Source organism: Belonocnema kinseyi, chromosome 9, assembly GCF_010883055.1.
Source record: "Belonocnema kinseyi isolate 2016_QV_RU_SX_M_011 chromosome 9, B_treatae_v1, whole genome shotgun sequence".
NCBI lineage: Eukaryota > Metazoa > Arthropoda > Insecta > Hymenoptera > Cynipidae > Belonocnema > Belonocnema kinseyi.
In genome coordinates this window covers 133760022-133775118 of record NC_046665.1, presented here as the reverse complement: position 1 = coordinate 133775118, position 15097 = coordinate 133760022, and the positions used below count along the sequence as shown (strand labels likewise).

The following is a 15097-nucleotide window of genomic DNA, read 5'->3' as shown; positions in this document are numbered from 1 at the left end:
TTATTTAAAAATACGACTATAGAAACAAATTTTATTGGACTTGAAAATTCACTTTTGGATGGAAATTCTATGCTGAAAATTAATCTTTTTGGTTAAAAAAAAATTTTTGTTGACAATTCAGAAGTTTTGAAATGATTCAAAAATAATTAAAGCTTGTACATATTTTTCAAGGATTTTTTTAAGGTTTCACGAAAATGAAAAAAATTCGTTTAATTTCCTAGAAAAAAATTTAATAATTTGTATTTAGCATGATGTTTCATTTTGGAAAATGAACTTCAAGAAAAATTAAAACAGGGTTTCAAACATATCAGACGAGTTTATAAAATTTTGAAAAAGAGTAGAAGATTTTAAAGCAAATTATTTTAATTTGTTAAAATTAAGAAATAAAATTTTTATTTAAAAATTTTATTTTAAAGATTTTAAAAAAAAGTTTAGAAGCTTAGAAAAAAATTTGAAAGGTTTCAAGAGAATAAACAAATTTAAAAGAACAATTCCTAGAAAAATGTAGAAACTTATGAGGCAATTTTTTACATTTTTAATGATTTGTCAAAATTCTAAGGAAAATTCCAGTCAGTTAAAAATATTTTTGGGACCTTAAGACATTAAAACTCAATAAAAAATATGTTTATAACCTTCTACATTGTTTTTTGACACATGCGAAATATTCCAGAATCTTTTTTTAACTTTCTCAAGAATCTTAGAATAATTATATTTCTATAAATATGAAAACAAACTGATAATAATTATTTTCTTATTCTCGATTTTTAGAATTTAATTTCAAATTGACCTTTTTTATTTAGAAAACTCCATTATGTTTTTAAACATACCATTGCTATTTCTTATGTTAACTAACTCTGAACTTGCACACCCCTTCATATTAATTAACGTATATTTATAAAAAACTTTCTGGCAGCCTTCAGAATCATTTTGCATTTTCCCAACACGCATCACCAGACATTCTTCCAACAACCGCAGTACCACTTACTTCAGTGCACCTCCCTTCATACTGATCAAAGTCCATTTATAAAACATTTTCTTGCTGCCTTCAGAATCGTTTTGCATTTTTCGACTACTCATCACCAGACTTTCTTCCTACGACCGCAGTACCACACACTTCAGTTTAACTCCCTTCATACTGATCAACGCCTATTTATGAAACAGTTTCTTGCTTCCTCCAAAATCATTTTGAATTTTTCCACCACGCATCACCAGGCATTCTTCCTACAACATCAGTACCACACACTTCAGTGTATCTCCTTTTATTTTGATCAACGTCCATTCATAAAACAGTTTCATGCTTCCTTCAAAATCCCTTTGCATTTTTCCACCACGCATCATCAGGCATTCTCTCTACAATCGGTTCACTACACACTTCAATCGCGCTCCTAGAAATGACATCCCGGAGCACAGTCACTTTATATTTTCTTCTCTTAATCTGTTTGAATATATTTAAAAAATATTTGATAAGAAGTTCTAGAAGATCTGATTCTTTATTATCAAGGTTTCTTTTTATTAAAATAAATTACATCATTTTGTTTTAGAATACAATTAATTACATTAAATAAATTTTTAATATGTCAATAAAGAAACATTTTGATTTGGTTGGTGCCAGAATCAAGTAGACTGCTGTGAATCTTGAGAGTCTTAACGACGTAAGTGTACTGAAAATCAAAATAAACTAAAATTAATTAAATGCAGTTCCTTCGTTCCAAATATTTTTCAAATTTTAGCCGAAATTCGGTGCAAACCTTTCGGGATTTGTCTGGAAATTTTTTTCTCTAAAAGGAATGCCTCGGAAGGGCCGCGGTGCGCGAGTACTCTCTAGGGTATATTGCGCAATATTATGCATTTGAATTGGAAACTATTTAGGCGACACTGACTGTTTACGTTTGGTCTAGGCCTCTAGATTTTTTTTATCCTAATTCTTTAGTAAATTGTATTGAGGTCGAAAAATTGCAAAAAATATTTTGGGTGGGGGGCTAGTTCAAGGTTTGTTATTTGTCTTACAGGGTGGGGGGGGGGGGTATTTGGTTAAAATAGTTTTTTACGTAAAATATATTAATGTCTGTGAATCAACTTTTTTTCGAGAATTTGTCTTGTTAACTGACAAATTTAACATTTTAGTAGAAAATTAAATTATTTGGTAGAAGATCCACCTGTTTTGAAGAGAATTATAATTTTTTAGTAAAAATTAAATTTTTGTTCTAAAATTCAAGTGCTACATTTTTTATTAAAAACTGACCTTTTTTAGTTTCAAAATTCAACCATATGATTAAAAATGATGAATAAGTTGATGAATTTGTGAAAAATTAGATTTTCGGATTCAAATTTGTAAAATTGGTAACAAAGTTATCCATTTAATCTAAAATAGAATTTATTTTTTGAAAAAAAAAATTTCAGGTCAAAAAATAATTTTTCTAACTGATAAATTAGGCATTTGTTTCAGAAATATATTTTTCTTCAAAATGAGCTTTTTTGTTGAAAATTTAAATTTTTGCGTTGAAAATTCAACTACTTTGTAGAAAATTCGTCTTTTTGTTTTGAAAACTATACACGTTAGAAAAAAATGCAACAGTTTTGTCATTTTTAGTTTAAAAATTTAACTATTTGATTGAAGATTTGTCTAACTTGTAGAAAATTCGTTTATTTTTGTAGAAAATCATCCTTTTTGGTTGAAAATTGAAACACGAACTTTTGTATTTAATTTACAATTTGTCTTTTTCAGTAGAAGATTAATTTTCTTGGTTGGAAAGTCTTCCTTTTTGTGAAAAGTTTAATTAATTGGTTGAAGATTAACTGTTATGTGAAATCTCTTCCTCTTGTCTTAAAAATTCAACGTGTTCGGATAACTTTTTTCATCAGTGACTGAAAAATCTTTCTTGTTCAAAAATTGGTCTGTTTAGTACAATCCATTTGTTTTTTATTTAAAACGAAAATATTACCTAAAAAAAGGATAAATGTTCACATTTACTTATGACTTATAAAATCTCACGAAAAAATTTGAATTTAGAAAACTAATAGGGGAAACCTCCATACAGTGGATAATCATTAAGCAAGAGCACATATAAAAGAAAAAAATTAATTTTTATTTGCATTTATTAACACGTATAGTGCCTTATCTATAAATTTATTTTAATTAATTGTTTTAAATTCATGTTAACACAAAATATCAAATTGAAAAATTTTAAAAACTTTTATTCGAAATTTACTTACCTTTTGTTACTTTAGCGCTAACTAAAAAAATTTCAGAAAGTAACGCGAAAGCAATGGCCCACGCTAATATGACAGACTTCATGGTCACTTATAAGAAAGCTTCTTTTCAAAACTTTTAAATGAACAGTGAGTAACTTTATTTCCTTCTGCCTTTAAAGTTAAAAAACTGCCGTATTTAAATACTGAATATTTATCTTGCCAGAAAGTTCTATTTTTGTTTAGTTATCTAAATTGTTACTGCGGGTTTGTTATCTGAAATGTATTACTTGGAAGTTATGTACACTTATTCAGGAAAGCTTTCAGGAAAAGTCTAAAATGTAAAAAAAAATTTGAATTAGTTTCATTGTTGTGCAATCCAACTATATTTAATTTAACACAGTTAAGTTAAGTAAAACTTTTTAGTTTGTATCTTTATCAAGGTGACCACAGGTCACAAAAAAGTCAGGGAAAGTTAGGAAAAAGTTAGGGATTTTTAAATAATCTGGCAAAAGTTGGGGAATTTCTATAAGAGGCACTTCAAGTAATCATTTTAAAGAACAATAAATTCGGGATTTAAAATCATTTTTTTTTAATTAATTAATAAAAAATTCTGTCTTAAAATATTAGAAGGTTAAGATTCTGGTCTTTGAATATTAATAGCCAAGAAAAAATTGGTGAAATTTGAAAATATAATTTATTTTCCTTGTATTTCTATTTCAGTTTCTTTTTTTCGCAGTGGCATCCACTTGACAATTACCTTTTTAGTTAAAAATTTCATTATTTGGTGGAACGTTTAATAATTTTTTCAGAAAGTAATCTTTTAGTTGAAAATTAAGCTATTTAATTTTCTAAGTCTTCAAAAGTTCATTTTTAAACATCTCTTAATTCTTGACAATTCCTTTTTTTAGTTCAAAATTAAAATATTTTATTGGAATATTGAACTATTTTGCAGAAAATTTGATTTTTTGGTTAAAAATAATATTCTTAAATTAAAATTTGACTATTTTTTTATTATTGTAAATCAATGTTGCTAAATTGCAAATTCAACTTAAAAACCTATCTATTTCCTTAAAAAGTCGAGATTTTTTATTTTAAAAACATTTTAATAGCAAATTTTTTATTTTTGAAAGAAAACGGTTTTTCTAGTAAATTTTTTCTATTCTTTCTTTCTTCTATTTCTATTCTTTCTATTTTTGCTTAAAAATTCCCGTTTTTGCTGGGAAATTCGAATATTTTTTTTTTTAATTGATCTAAGTTTTGGTTGAAAAATGAACAGTTTTTGATGAAAGTTCGTCTTCTTGATTCAGGATTCAGGATTCAGGATTCAGCTATACTTTTGCAAAATAATCTGTTCAGTGAAAATTTAACTATTCCAGTTGAAGATTCATCATTATAGTTGAAAATTTATCTCTTTGGTTAAAATATTAAATGTTTGGTTAAAATGCAATTTTTCGGCTGAAAATGAATTTTTTTGTTGAAAATTTAACAGGTTTGTTGAAAATTCGTATTTTTGGTTGAAAAATTGAAATATTTTGGTAGAAAATTAACTTTTTGTTTAACACTTTCATTTTGGTTATAAAAATTCAACTGAAATCTTCCTTGGTTGAGAACCGAACTATTTTTTTATAATCGTCTTTTTTGTTTAAAAGTTCATTTATTTTAATAGAAATTATTTATTTTTCGGTTTAAAATTGAACTACTTGATTGAAGGTGAAAATACTTTGTTGAAAAATAATTTTTGTTGAAAATTTAACATTTTACTTATAATATTATCTCTTTGTTTAGAAATTCGTTTTTTTTTCATTGAAAATGAATTTTTGAACTAAAATTGAACTACTTGCTTGAACTACCTGACTGAAAGTGAAAATAATTAATTAAAAAATATTTTCTGTTAAAAATTAAATATTTTACTTAATATATTATCTCTTTGCTCAGAAATTCGTTTTTTTTTTTAATTGAAAATGAATTTGTTAAACTAAGAATTCAACCATTCCGTTTGAAGATTAAACGTGTAGTTGAAAATTTAACTCTTGGGTTTAAAGGTTAACTATTTAGTTGAAACTTGATCATTTTTATTTGAAAATTCGTATTTTTTTGTAGAAGACTAATATTCTTGATTTATAATTTCCTCTTATGTGGCTCAAATGAAATTATTTGTTTAAAAATTCATTTTTTTATATACTTAGCTCTTATACAGAAAATTCTCTTTTTTTTCTTGAAAGCTCAACAGTTTTAATGAACTTTTTTTTCTTTCTTGACTGAAAAATCTTTATTTGTTAAAAATTTTTTTGTATAGAAAATTCATCTGTTTATTTCAAAATTTGACTATTCTTCTGAAAATCGTATTTCTTTTGTTGTAAGTTTTTTTTTACTTTAAATTTAACTTTTTTATTTCTAGTTAAAAATTGATCTTTTGTTTTTGAAATTGATCTCTTTTGGTAGTAATTTTATATTTTTTGTTGAAATTTTAACTATTAAATTTTTGGTTGAAAATTGACCTTTGTAGGTTCAACTTTTAAAATTTTGTTTAAAAATTCCATTATTTTGTAAAATTTGAATTATTTTGTTTAAAAAATGTTTAATGTTGTAAAAATGTCCTCTTTTTTCTAACTGTTTTGTTAAAAATTGTCATTTTGAAATAAATGTTATTTTTAAATTGTTCAATGATGTTTTTCATATTTAGTCTCCATATCTATTATCTTGTCTAAATGTACCTGTTGTCAAAAATTTAGTAAAATTTATTATTGTGATTTTCTTAGCAGTAGTTATTTTTAAGCCTCAATTAAAGTTCTTTTAAGATATTTCTAAAGAACTTTTTTCAAATAAAGAATTTAGAACTAAATAGTCATAACAAATAAATAACAAAAAGTTCAAATTGCGAAACGAGGATACATAAAAAGTTGTTTCTAATTATTTCTTCGCACTGAGTAGTATTATTCAATTTTCCGTAAAAGTAACGAGTATTACCCAAAAGTACGAATTCTTATTTTCCTTGCATTTAAAGTCCGAAAATAACTTTCAAAGTTTTAACAATGTGAATTTTAAAAAGGTTTCAAGAGAATCAAAAAACTTTCTTGAGATTTGTAGCATTTTTTTAGAATTTTGATTTTAAAAAATTATTTTTTTAAAAACATTTGAAAACATAAGCTACAATAACATTTTAACTAATAAAATTTTTCGCCTAAATTATATCTATAAATTTTCTGCGAGCCACTTTATGTTTGGATGCGCCATTTCTTCTTAACTTTAAAAGCAAGATAATTAATTTAATAATATTAAATTGTTGATGGTAGCGCAGAATAAAAATTAGTGGAAAATAAGGAGAAAATATTTCGGTAATCATAAAAAATGAAATTTGTACATTATTTCACAATATCTAAATAAAAAGTACCAGCCCGAGGTGCAGAAATAAATATAATATACATTTTATATAATATTGTTGCACATAGTGAAGAAAAGTTCACATGTTAGACAAAATCGAGTGCGAAGCACGAAACACGTGATGTGAATGTCTTCGTTAATGCCCAAGGAGCCTTAACAAAAGAGAATTCACAATCATCAACTTACAGTTGTCGATTTGTTGACATTCCATATTAAAGGCCTGCCCACAAATTTTTGGGGGAAATACAAAGACCGAGCGCGTAGCGTAAGATGAACAAATTATCGAGCGCGAAGCGCGAGATAATCACATCTATTGAGCGCGAAGCGCGACACAGTGAGATGAAATAATAAAAGTAGGTTCAAAATAACTTGTGTCTGGCAATTCCTAACTGATTTTGGATATTTTTTAGAAAAATTCAGCATTAAATTTTGAAGTAATTTATGTGGCCTTATTTTTGAATTAAAAAAAAACTTTTATGTTAATGCAAAGACTGAAAAGGGCTATTTTTTGGTTTATCTTCGTGCAAATTTTTTTCTATGATCAGCATTGCCAGACGTTATGCACGGGGCTAGTTGAAAGCAAAAAATATCATTTATAAGTTAATTGTTATAAACAAATTAACTTAACAAATACTCTACCCAATAGATTCTTCCTTTTCAATGTAAATTTTAGTGTTAGAATTAGTTGCTTTTATCAAAAAAATAATACTAGATCATACAACTTTGTCATACGTTATTTTTTATTAATTTTGTAAACAAATTATATAAAAAATGCCCAGTGTGAGCACTTGAAAGCGAAAAGAAATCATTTTTCCCCTAATTTTCCTTAAATTATATTGCCAATGATGTTCAATGATGCGAAAATATCATCCGATATTTTTAAATAATTTTATAAAAAAAATTATATAAACAAATGCCCAGTGTGGGCATTTAAAGGTAGAAAGAAATAATTTTTTCTCCTAATATTCCTCAAATTATTTACCAGTGATATTTACTGATAGAAAAATATCATCCAATATTCCTTATTATTTTATAAACAAATAATATAAACAAATTCCCACTGTGGACATTTGAAGGCAGAAAGAGGTCGAAGTTTCTCTTGGTTTTCCTCTAAATTATGTCGCCAATTATGTTTACTGATAGAGAATTATTATCCGATATTTTCATTAATTTTATACATAAATTATATAAACAAATGATTATCGTGGACAGTTAATGGCAGAAAGAAACCGTTTTTCCTCTTAATTTTCCTCAAATTATATCTCCAATAATAACCTATAATGGAAAATTTTTATCCGATATATTTAAATAATTTGATAAACAAATTATATAACTAAATGACCAGTATGGACATTTAAGGCTGAAAGAAATTGAATTTTCTCTTAAATTTTCTTAAATTAGATCGCCAGTGATTTTTAGGGATAGAAAATTATCATCTGTTTATTTTTTATTAATTTAATCAACAAATTATATAAACAAATATCCAGTGTGGACATTTAAAAGCAGAAAGAAATCATTTTTTCTCCTAGTTTTTTTCAAATTATGACTCTAATGATGTTTCATGATGAAAAAATATCATCCGATATTTTCATTAATTTCATAAACAAATTATATGAACAAATGCCTCGTGTGCACAATTAAAGGCAGAAGGATGTCAAATCTTCTCTTAGTTTTTATTTAAACAATCTCACCAGTGATGTTAACTGATAGAAAATTATCATCCGATACTTTCCTCAATTTTATAAAAAAATTATTTAAACAAATGCCCACTGTGAACTTTTAAAGGCAGAAAGTGACAAATTTTTCTCTTATTTATCCTGAAAATTATTATGCTAGTTATGTTAAATGATAGGAAACTATCATCTGTTATTTTTAATGATTTTATAAACAAATTATATAAACAAATGGTCAGTGTGGTCATTGAAAAACAGAAAGAATATTTTTTCCAAATTTTCCTCAAATTATGTCTCCAATGATGCAGAATAATGGAAAATTACTGTCCGATATTTTTTAATAATGTTATAAACAAGTTATATAAAAAAATGCCCACTGTGGTCATTTAAAGGCAGAAATAACGTTTTTTTTCTAATATTCCTCAAATTATGTCGTGAATGATTTTTAATAATAGGAAATTGTCATTAAATATTTTGTATTAATTTTAGAAACAAATTATGTAGCGAGAATTAAAATTTGACATTATTTATAAAATAAAACAAAACATTTTGTCTTTTGTTTCGAACGCATTTCCTGGCAAACTTCAGGTCATCCAACTTTTATGTGAATACAATATTTGATAACAGATGAATGATTTTTATATCATTGGTTTGAAAAATTAATCAAAATTATCGGATGATGATTTTCAATCATTAAAAATCACTGGCGACATAATTTTAGGAAATTTAGGAGAAAAAACAATTTCTAGTTTTAAATGTCCAGACTAGGCATTTTTTAAACATAATTTGTTTACAAAATTTATAAAAAAGTATCGGATTATAATTTTGCTTCACTAAATATTACGGGCGACAAAATTTAAGGAAATTTAGAAGAAAAAACGATATCTTTTTTGATAATTCTTTATTATCAAACATCACTGGTGATATAATTTGAGGAAAATTAAGAGAAAACGATTATTTCTGCCTTTGAATAGCCACACTAGGCATTTGTTTGTATGATTTGTTTATAAAACTATTTAAAATTTGGAATGAAAAAATTTTCAACTTTGCAACTCAGGAATCCATAGTGTTGTCTATTTGTAAAGTTAATTTTTTTATAACAATTAACTTAAAAATTCCATTTTGTTTTTTGCTTTCAACTACCCCCGTATATAAAGTTTGGCTGGGCGGATCATAGAAAAAAATAGTTCATGAAGATCAACAGAAAAAAACTAAACAATCGTCTTTTTCTTCACTTTTTGCAATAATGTGAAAGTTTAAATAAAAAAAAAATCAATGAGCAAGCTACATAAATCTCTGCAAAATCTAATGCTGAATTTCTCTAAAAAAAAACAAATGCAAAATCGGTTAAGAATTGCCAACTAAAAGTTATTCTGAACTTCGTTTTTTGATTTCATCCTATTGTGTGTGAGAAACGACACAGGAAACAGCAGTTGAAGATTTAATTGTCTTCTAATAATTTGGTCTTTTTGGTAGGTCAAAATTAGAAAAAAAATTAATACGTAATTTCTGGATAACCCCTTATCACAAAGCGGGGAAACGTAAAAAGTTTTAAAAAATTACAATTCTTTACTTTATTTCAGGAGAAATATTTCCTATTTTTATAAATAAATGTGGTAATTTTGAGGTCAGGAAGTATAATATAATTTAATATAATATAATATACCCGTGTAGAAATTCAAATGGGGAACTAGTCTGGTTTCCGACCATTCGACCCCACTTAAAGTCGGGGGAGCTAGTCAGGTCTTTTTTGAAATATTTATTATAATAATTTATAAATAATTTTTTTGTCTTTTTTGAAATATTATAAGTGCTCAAATTTACCCGAAATTTAATAGAGAACATAATCCTACGCTTAAAAATGCATAAATTTATGTAACTAAAATTTTCCAAAATTTGTGGAACATTAATTTAAAAAAAAAACTTCAGCTGGAACACAGCAATGGAAGAGCTACAATCTGAAGGAACCGCCATGTTTGTCACAGTAGTCTCTGCTCCAGGTAATTATGCTTCGTTATGTGTGGTCTGCTGGTTTAAACACTCGACGCGTCATTTCTGTTGCGCGAGAGGTGGCACGTCGCGCCCTTGCGGATTTTCTTTAAAGCTACCAGTCCAGAACCGCAAGACTCAAATGAAGGTGGTAGCGAAATCTGAACTGTACCGTGCTTAATAATTTACTGCTAGTATACTCCTCTTCACTGATTAATCAAAAACTTTTTCTCTTTCCAATTTCAACTACATGGCGCGATTTTCTAAAAAATATTACAAAAAAATAAGATTACGTCTTTTTGAAGATTTTGATTGTTGTTTTTATAAAAAGTTGATTTTCGTACAAAATTATTGAGTTAATAATTATTTGTTGAGTATATTTGAGATGAATTTAACATTAATAAATCTTTTCTCCAAAAAACGGTGTAAAATTATTGTTAAATATATTCTTAGTGTTTTAGAATTTAAAAAATCATTAGTGAACAAAAAGGCCCGACTAGCCCTTGACCAACCATCGACCAGGCCCTGACTGAAATTTTGACTAGAAAAAGCCCAAATAGTCCCCGAATAGTCCCCGACTGGGTACTTTGTCAAAATTAATAACCCGACTAGCCCCCGATTAGTGCCCGACTTGTAATAGGGCCAAATGGGGTTATTTCCACACGGGTAATATAATATAATACATTACATTAATATATCAGTGTCAGTTTTATATAGTTTGTAGCTACAGCTTTAAAGTGTGATATTTAAGTACATAGACAAGAATTTGTATATAATTTAGGAAATCTTGGCAAAGACTATCACGCTACCCAGAGAGAATTTTATGGCTCATGAGTATGTAGTAGCACCTTTGCTCAGAACTGCCTAACATATTTAGAGACATGTGTGTTAAATATGTAAATACTAATCTCGAGTACAATATTCTGACGCCTCTTCTAATTCTTGTCTTTGCTCTCGATCATGATAAAAAGTTTTCAAGTGTTTGATTTTTAAAGAGCATGTCAATGCCAACAAAAAAAGGGCCCATGCCCAAAAAGAAATCAAAAGATTGACGCTTTTATTCTTTTGAAAATATTTACATAGACGTCACGTGATTTAAATTTAGTTTTCGAAATCCGTTATGCATTTATGGAAAATAATAAGAAAAAAAGACATCAACAGAGCAAATTTGAGTTTTTAATGCAAATTTACATGCCAAGATCTTCAATTTCAGCCATCTTGGAAGACAATCGAATCACTATAACAGAATCGAGCACAGTGATCTAAAACGCGGAATTTCCTCATTTCTTAAATGTTTTACCCATATTGAAAAAAAAACATCAAAATGGCAAATCAAATTTTTATTTGTATTGTATGTTTAGATACTGATTTTACTAAAAATGTACATAGTGATATAAAAAAACGAAACTTTCTCATTTATCTAATTTTTGACACAGTGGCAACAACAACAAAATCACTATGGCAAAGCAAAATTTAATTTGTCATGAAGATTAAGATAGTGATTTTAATGAACATATACATTGTGTCCTAATAAAAAGAAATTTCCTAATTTTTCTTATTTTTTAGACAGTCAAAACAAAACAGAAATACTATGACATAACACATTTTATTTTTCAACGTACATTTAAATATCAATACTTTCATAATTTCCCCCATCTTCTACGACAATCTAACTATAAAAAAATAATCGATACTACTGATTTAAAATGCAATATTTCTGATTTAAAAAAATTCCATTATTCATAACCAAAAATAAAACATCACTATGACAAATAGAATTATAATTTTTTATGTACATTTATTTAGACAGTCATTTTATTGAACATCTACATAGAGATATAAAAAAAAAACGAAATTTGCTCATTTATCTAATTTTTGGCACGCCGATAACAAAGAAAAAACAGCACTATGGAAAAGCGAATTTTAATTTTTAATGAAAATTTAGATACTGATTTTAATAAAATCTACATGGTGTTCTGAAAAAAAACGGAATTTCCTCATTTTTCTAATTTTTTGCACAGTGATTACACAAAAAACCTAATTATATCGTTTCTCCAAAGTTAACTTTTTATTTTTAATGAATTTTTATAACAATAGGTTATAGAAAACATGTATATCTTTTATGATCAACTTTTGTCTTTTCTTTTTTTGTTGCTTGCGTCGTTTTTGCAAAAATTTAATTTTTAATCTAATTTTTTTACGATTAAAAGAAAACTTATTCTTACTTTCTAAAAGTTACAGAAAAAAATTTTTATATCATATTAGGGTGAACAACTTTTATCAAATAATTTACTTTTGTGCCTAGCATCATTTTTCCAAAAACTTAATTTTTAATTATTAATGCTTTTTTAAAAAATTATTTATGATGAATTTGTAGTTCTTTTTTGGCAGAGCAACTTTTGTCAATTAATTTTGTTCATAGCTTGTGTCGTTTCTCCAAAATCTAATGTTTTAATTTTCAGTGTTATTTTTCACAATTAAAATAAAAGCCACGCTTCCTATCAAGAAGTGACCAATAACAAATTTGTAGATATTTTTTTGAGTGCACAATTTTAACCAAATCATCATTTGTTGTATCTTGTATAGTTTGATCGGAAAGTGTAATTTTTATTTTTCAATATTTTGTATGCCGTCCTAATTTAAATTGTTAATTTTTCAATAAAATTTAAAAGTTGTTAAGATAATTTTGTGGAGTATTTAAAAAGAAAAAATTTTCTTCTCCTGACTTTTTTACGTATTGATCAATTAAAATTTTTTTTAATATTTGTAAAAATAAAACACATTCTTTTACCCCATTTTTTATTTTTTGTAATATTTTTTTAAGTTTCTGCTTAATCAAGGCATTGAGCCAAACCATTTTAAAAGCCCGGATAATTTTTTTCTAAAAATATAATGTTCTGATTTTCTTGGAAAAAATGCAAAATAGATATTTTTTAGAACTCTTTTAGATCTGCAAACTTTTTTGTTAACATTTTTTTTGTATGCCAAAAGCGATTTTTCAAAGCAGTCCATTTGCCTCACTTATGAAATTAGTCATTTTAAATCATTAATTCGGTTAAAATCTCATTTAAAAAGAACATCAATTTTCAATAAAAAAGATTAATGTGTCTCCAAAGAACATACGTTTTTAGCAACTAAAAACATATTAATGTTGTACCCCAAGATAAATTTACAAATTAAATGAAGAATTATTAAGCAAAAAATTTAGTTTTAGCAAAGTATTTAAACTTTCAAAATATTTTGGAAGTGAAACAAAAAATTAATTTTCCGCCTTGAAGATTAAATTTCTACGAAAAACGACGAATTTTCAACAAAAAAGTTAAACTGTTGACTAAAAGATATTGATATTCAACAAAAAACCGATTTTGAACAAAGTAATTCAAATTTTTCACCAATTAGATGAATTTCGAACTTGAATGAGAAATAATTAAACAAAAGAATAAATTTTCATAAATTATTAACCAAGTATATATAATAAAAATAAAGAATTTTCCGACAAAAAGATTAACTTTATACAAAGAGGAGGATATTTCAACGGATGAAGTGCTAAGTAGTAGAAATTTTAAAAGATTCATCAAAAAGATTGATCGCCTAAAACACAATTTAAAAAAAAATGCATGAATTTTCAACCAAATGTTTAAATTTTCTACTAAGAAAGATAAATTTCCAACCAAAAATGAAATAGTTAGATTTCCAGTTAATAATAATTTATTTCAAACCAGAAAAACAATGAACTTTCAAACAAGGATATAAATTTCAACTAGAATCATGAATCTTCAGAAAAACAAAGTAGTTCAATTTTCAACAAAGCAGTAAAATTTTCAATGAAAAAATAAGAATTTTCAATAAAAAAAAAACGTTTTAGTCGATATTAAAAATAAAATTTAATCAAAAAGGGTTGATATTCCAACTAAAAAGATTTTGATTTAAAATATAAAACCTAAAAAAAGATTTCAGCCAGAATGAATTGGTTTTAACCAATAAAGACGTAATTTTAACAAAATATATTCAATTTTAAACAAATGGTTGAATTTTCAAATAAAAATGTAATTTTTTAACGAAAAATAGAATTGTTAATTTTTCAGTTTAAAGAAAATTAATTTTCAGCCCCAAAAAAGCAACAAATTTTCAAGAAAATAGTTCAATTTGCAACCATGGAAATAAGTTTTTACATAAAATGCTGAATCTTTAAACATAAAAATCTAGTTTTAACAAAGTAGTTTTCAACTAAGTAGTTGAATTTTCATTAGGAAAGGACAAATTGTTTAAACAAAAATGTAATATAGATGATTGGATTACAAAACTTCCTCCGTGACTGATAATATATACCGGGGCAGACTCGTGCAGACTATTAAAAAAAAAAATCAACTTTAAAAAAAATTTCCTTTGACATATTGGGCTGTAAAAATCTTAACCCTGAGATATTAATAATCATATAATATACAATATAATATATAATATAATATTTAATATAATATATAATGTGATATATAATATAATATATAGTGTAATATATAATATACAATAGTATAATCATGGCAATAAGCAAAAAATGACACTATAGCTATGAACTTTAGACTGTCTATATTTTACAACAATTAGAAAAGAGAAAATCCATTTTAATCAAAATTTCCTGCGACATATTGGGCTGTAACCATGTTAAGCCTGAGATATAATATATAATATATAATATATAATCTATAATATATAATATACAATAATATAATCATGGCAATAAGCAAAAAATGACACTATAGCTATGAACTTTAGAATGTCTATATTTTACAACAATTAAAAAAGAGAAAATCCATTTTAATAAAAATTTCCTGCGACATATTGGACTGTAACCATGTTGAGCCTGA

The 15097-nt window shown here is 25.9% G+C and overlaps 1 long non-coding RNA gene across 1 annotated transcript; it reads right to left on the bottom strand.

Annotated features, from left to right (window-relative positions):
* Positions 1–1486: 1486 nt before the first annotated feature.
* On the bottom strand, positions 1487–3373 carry LOC117180082. The gene is made up of 2 exons (XR_004468000.1): positions 3214–3373; positions 1487–1661 (listed from the first exon to the last, which is right to left on the bottom strand). It is a non-coding gene; the product is annotated as an uncharacterized LOC117180082 (long non-coding RNA).
* Positions 3374–15097: the final 11724 nt, after the last annotated feature.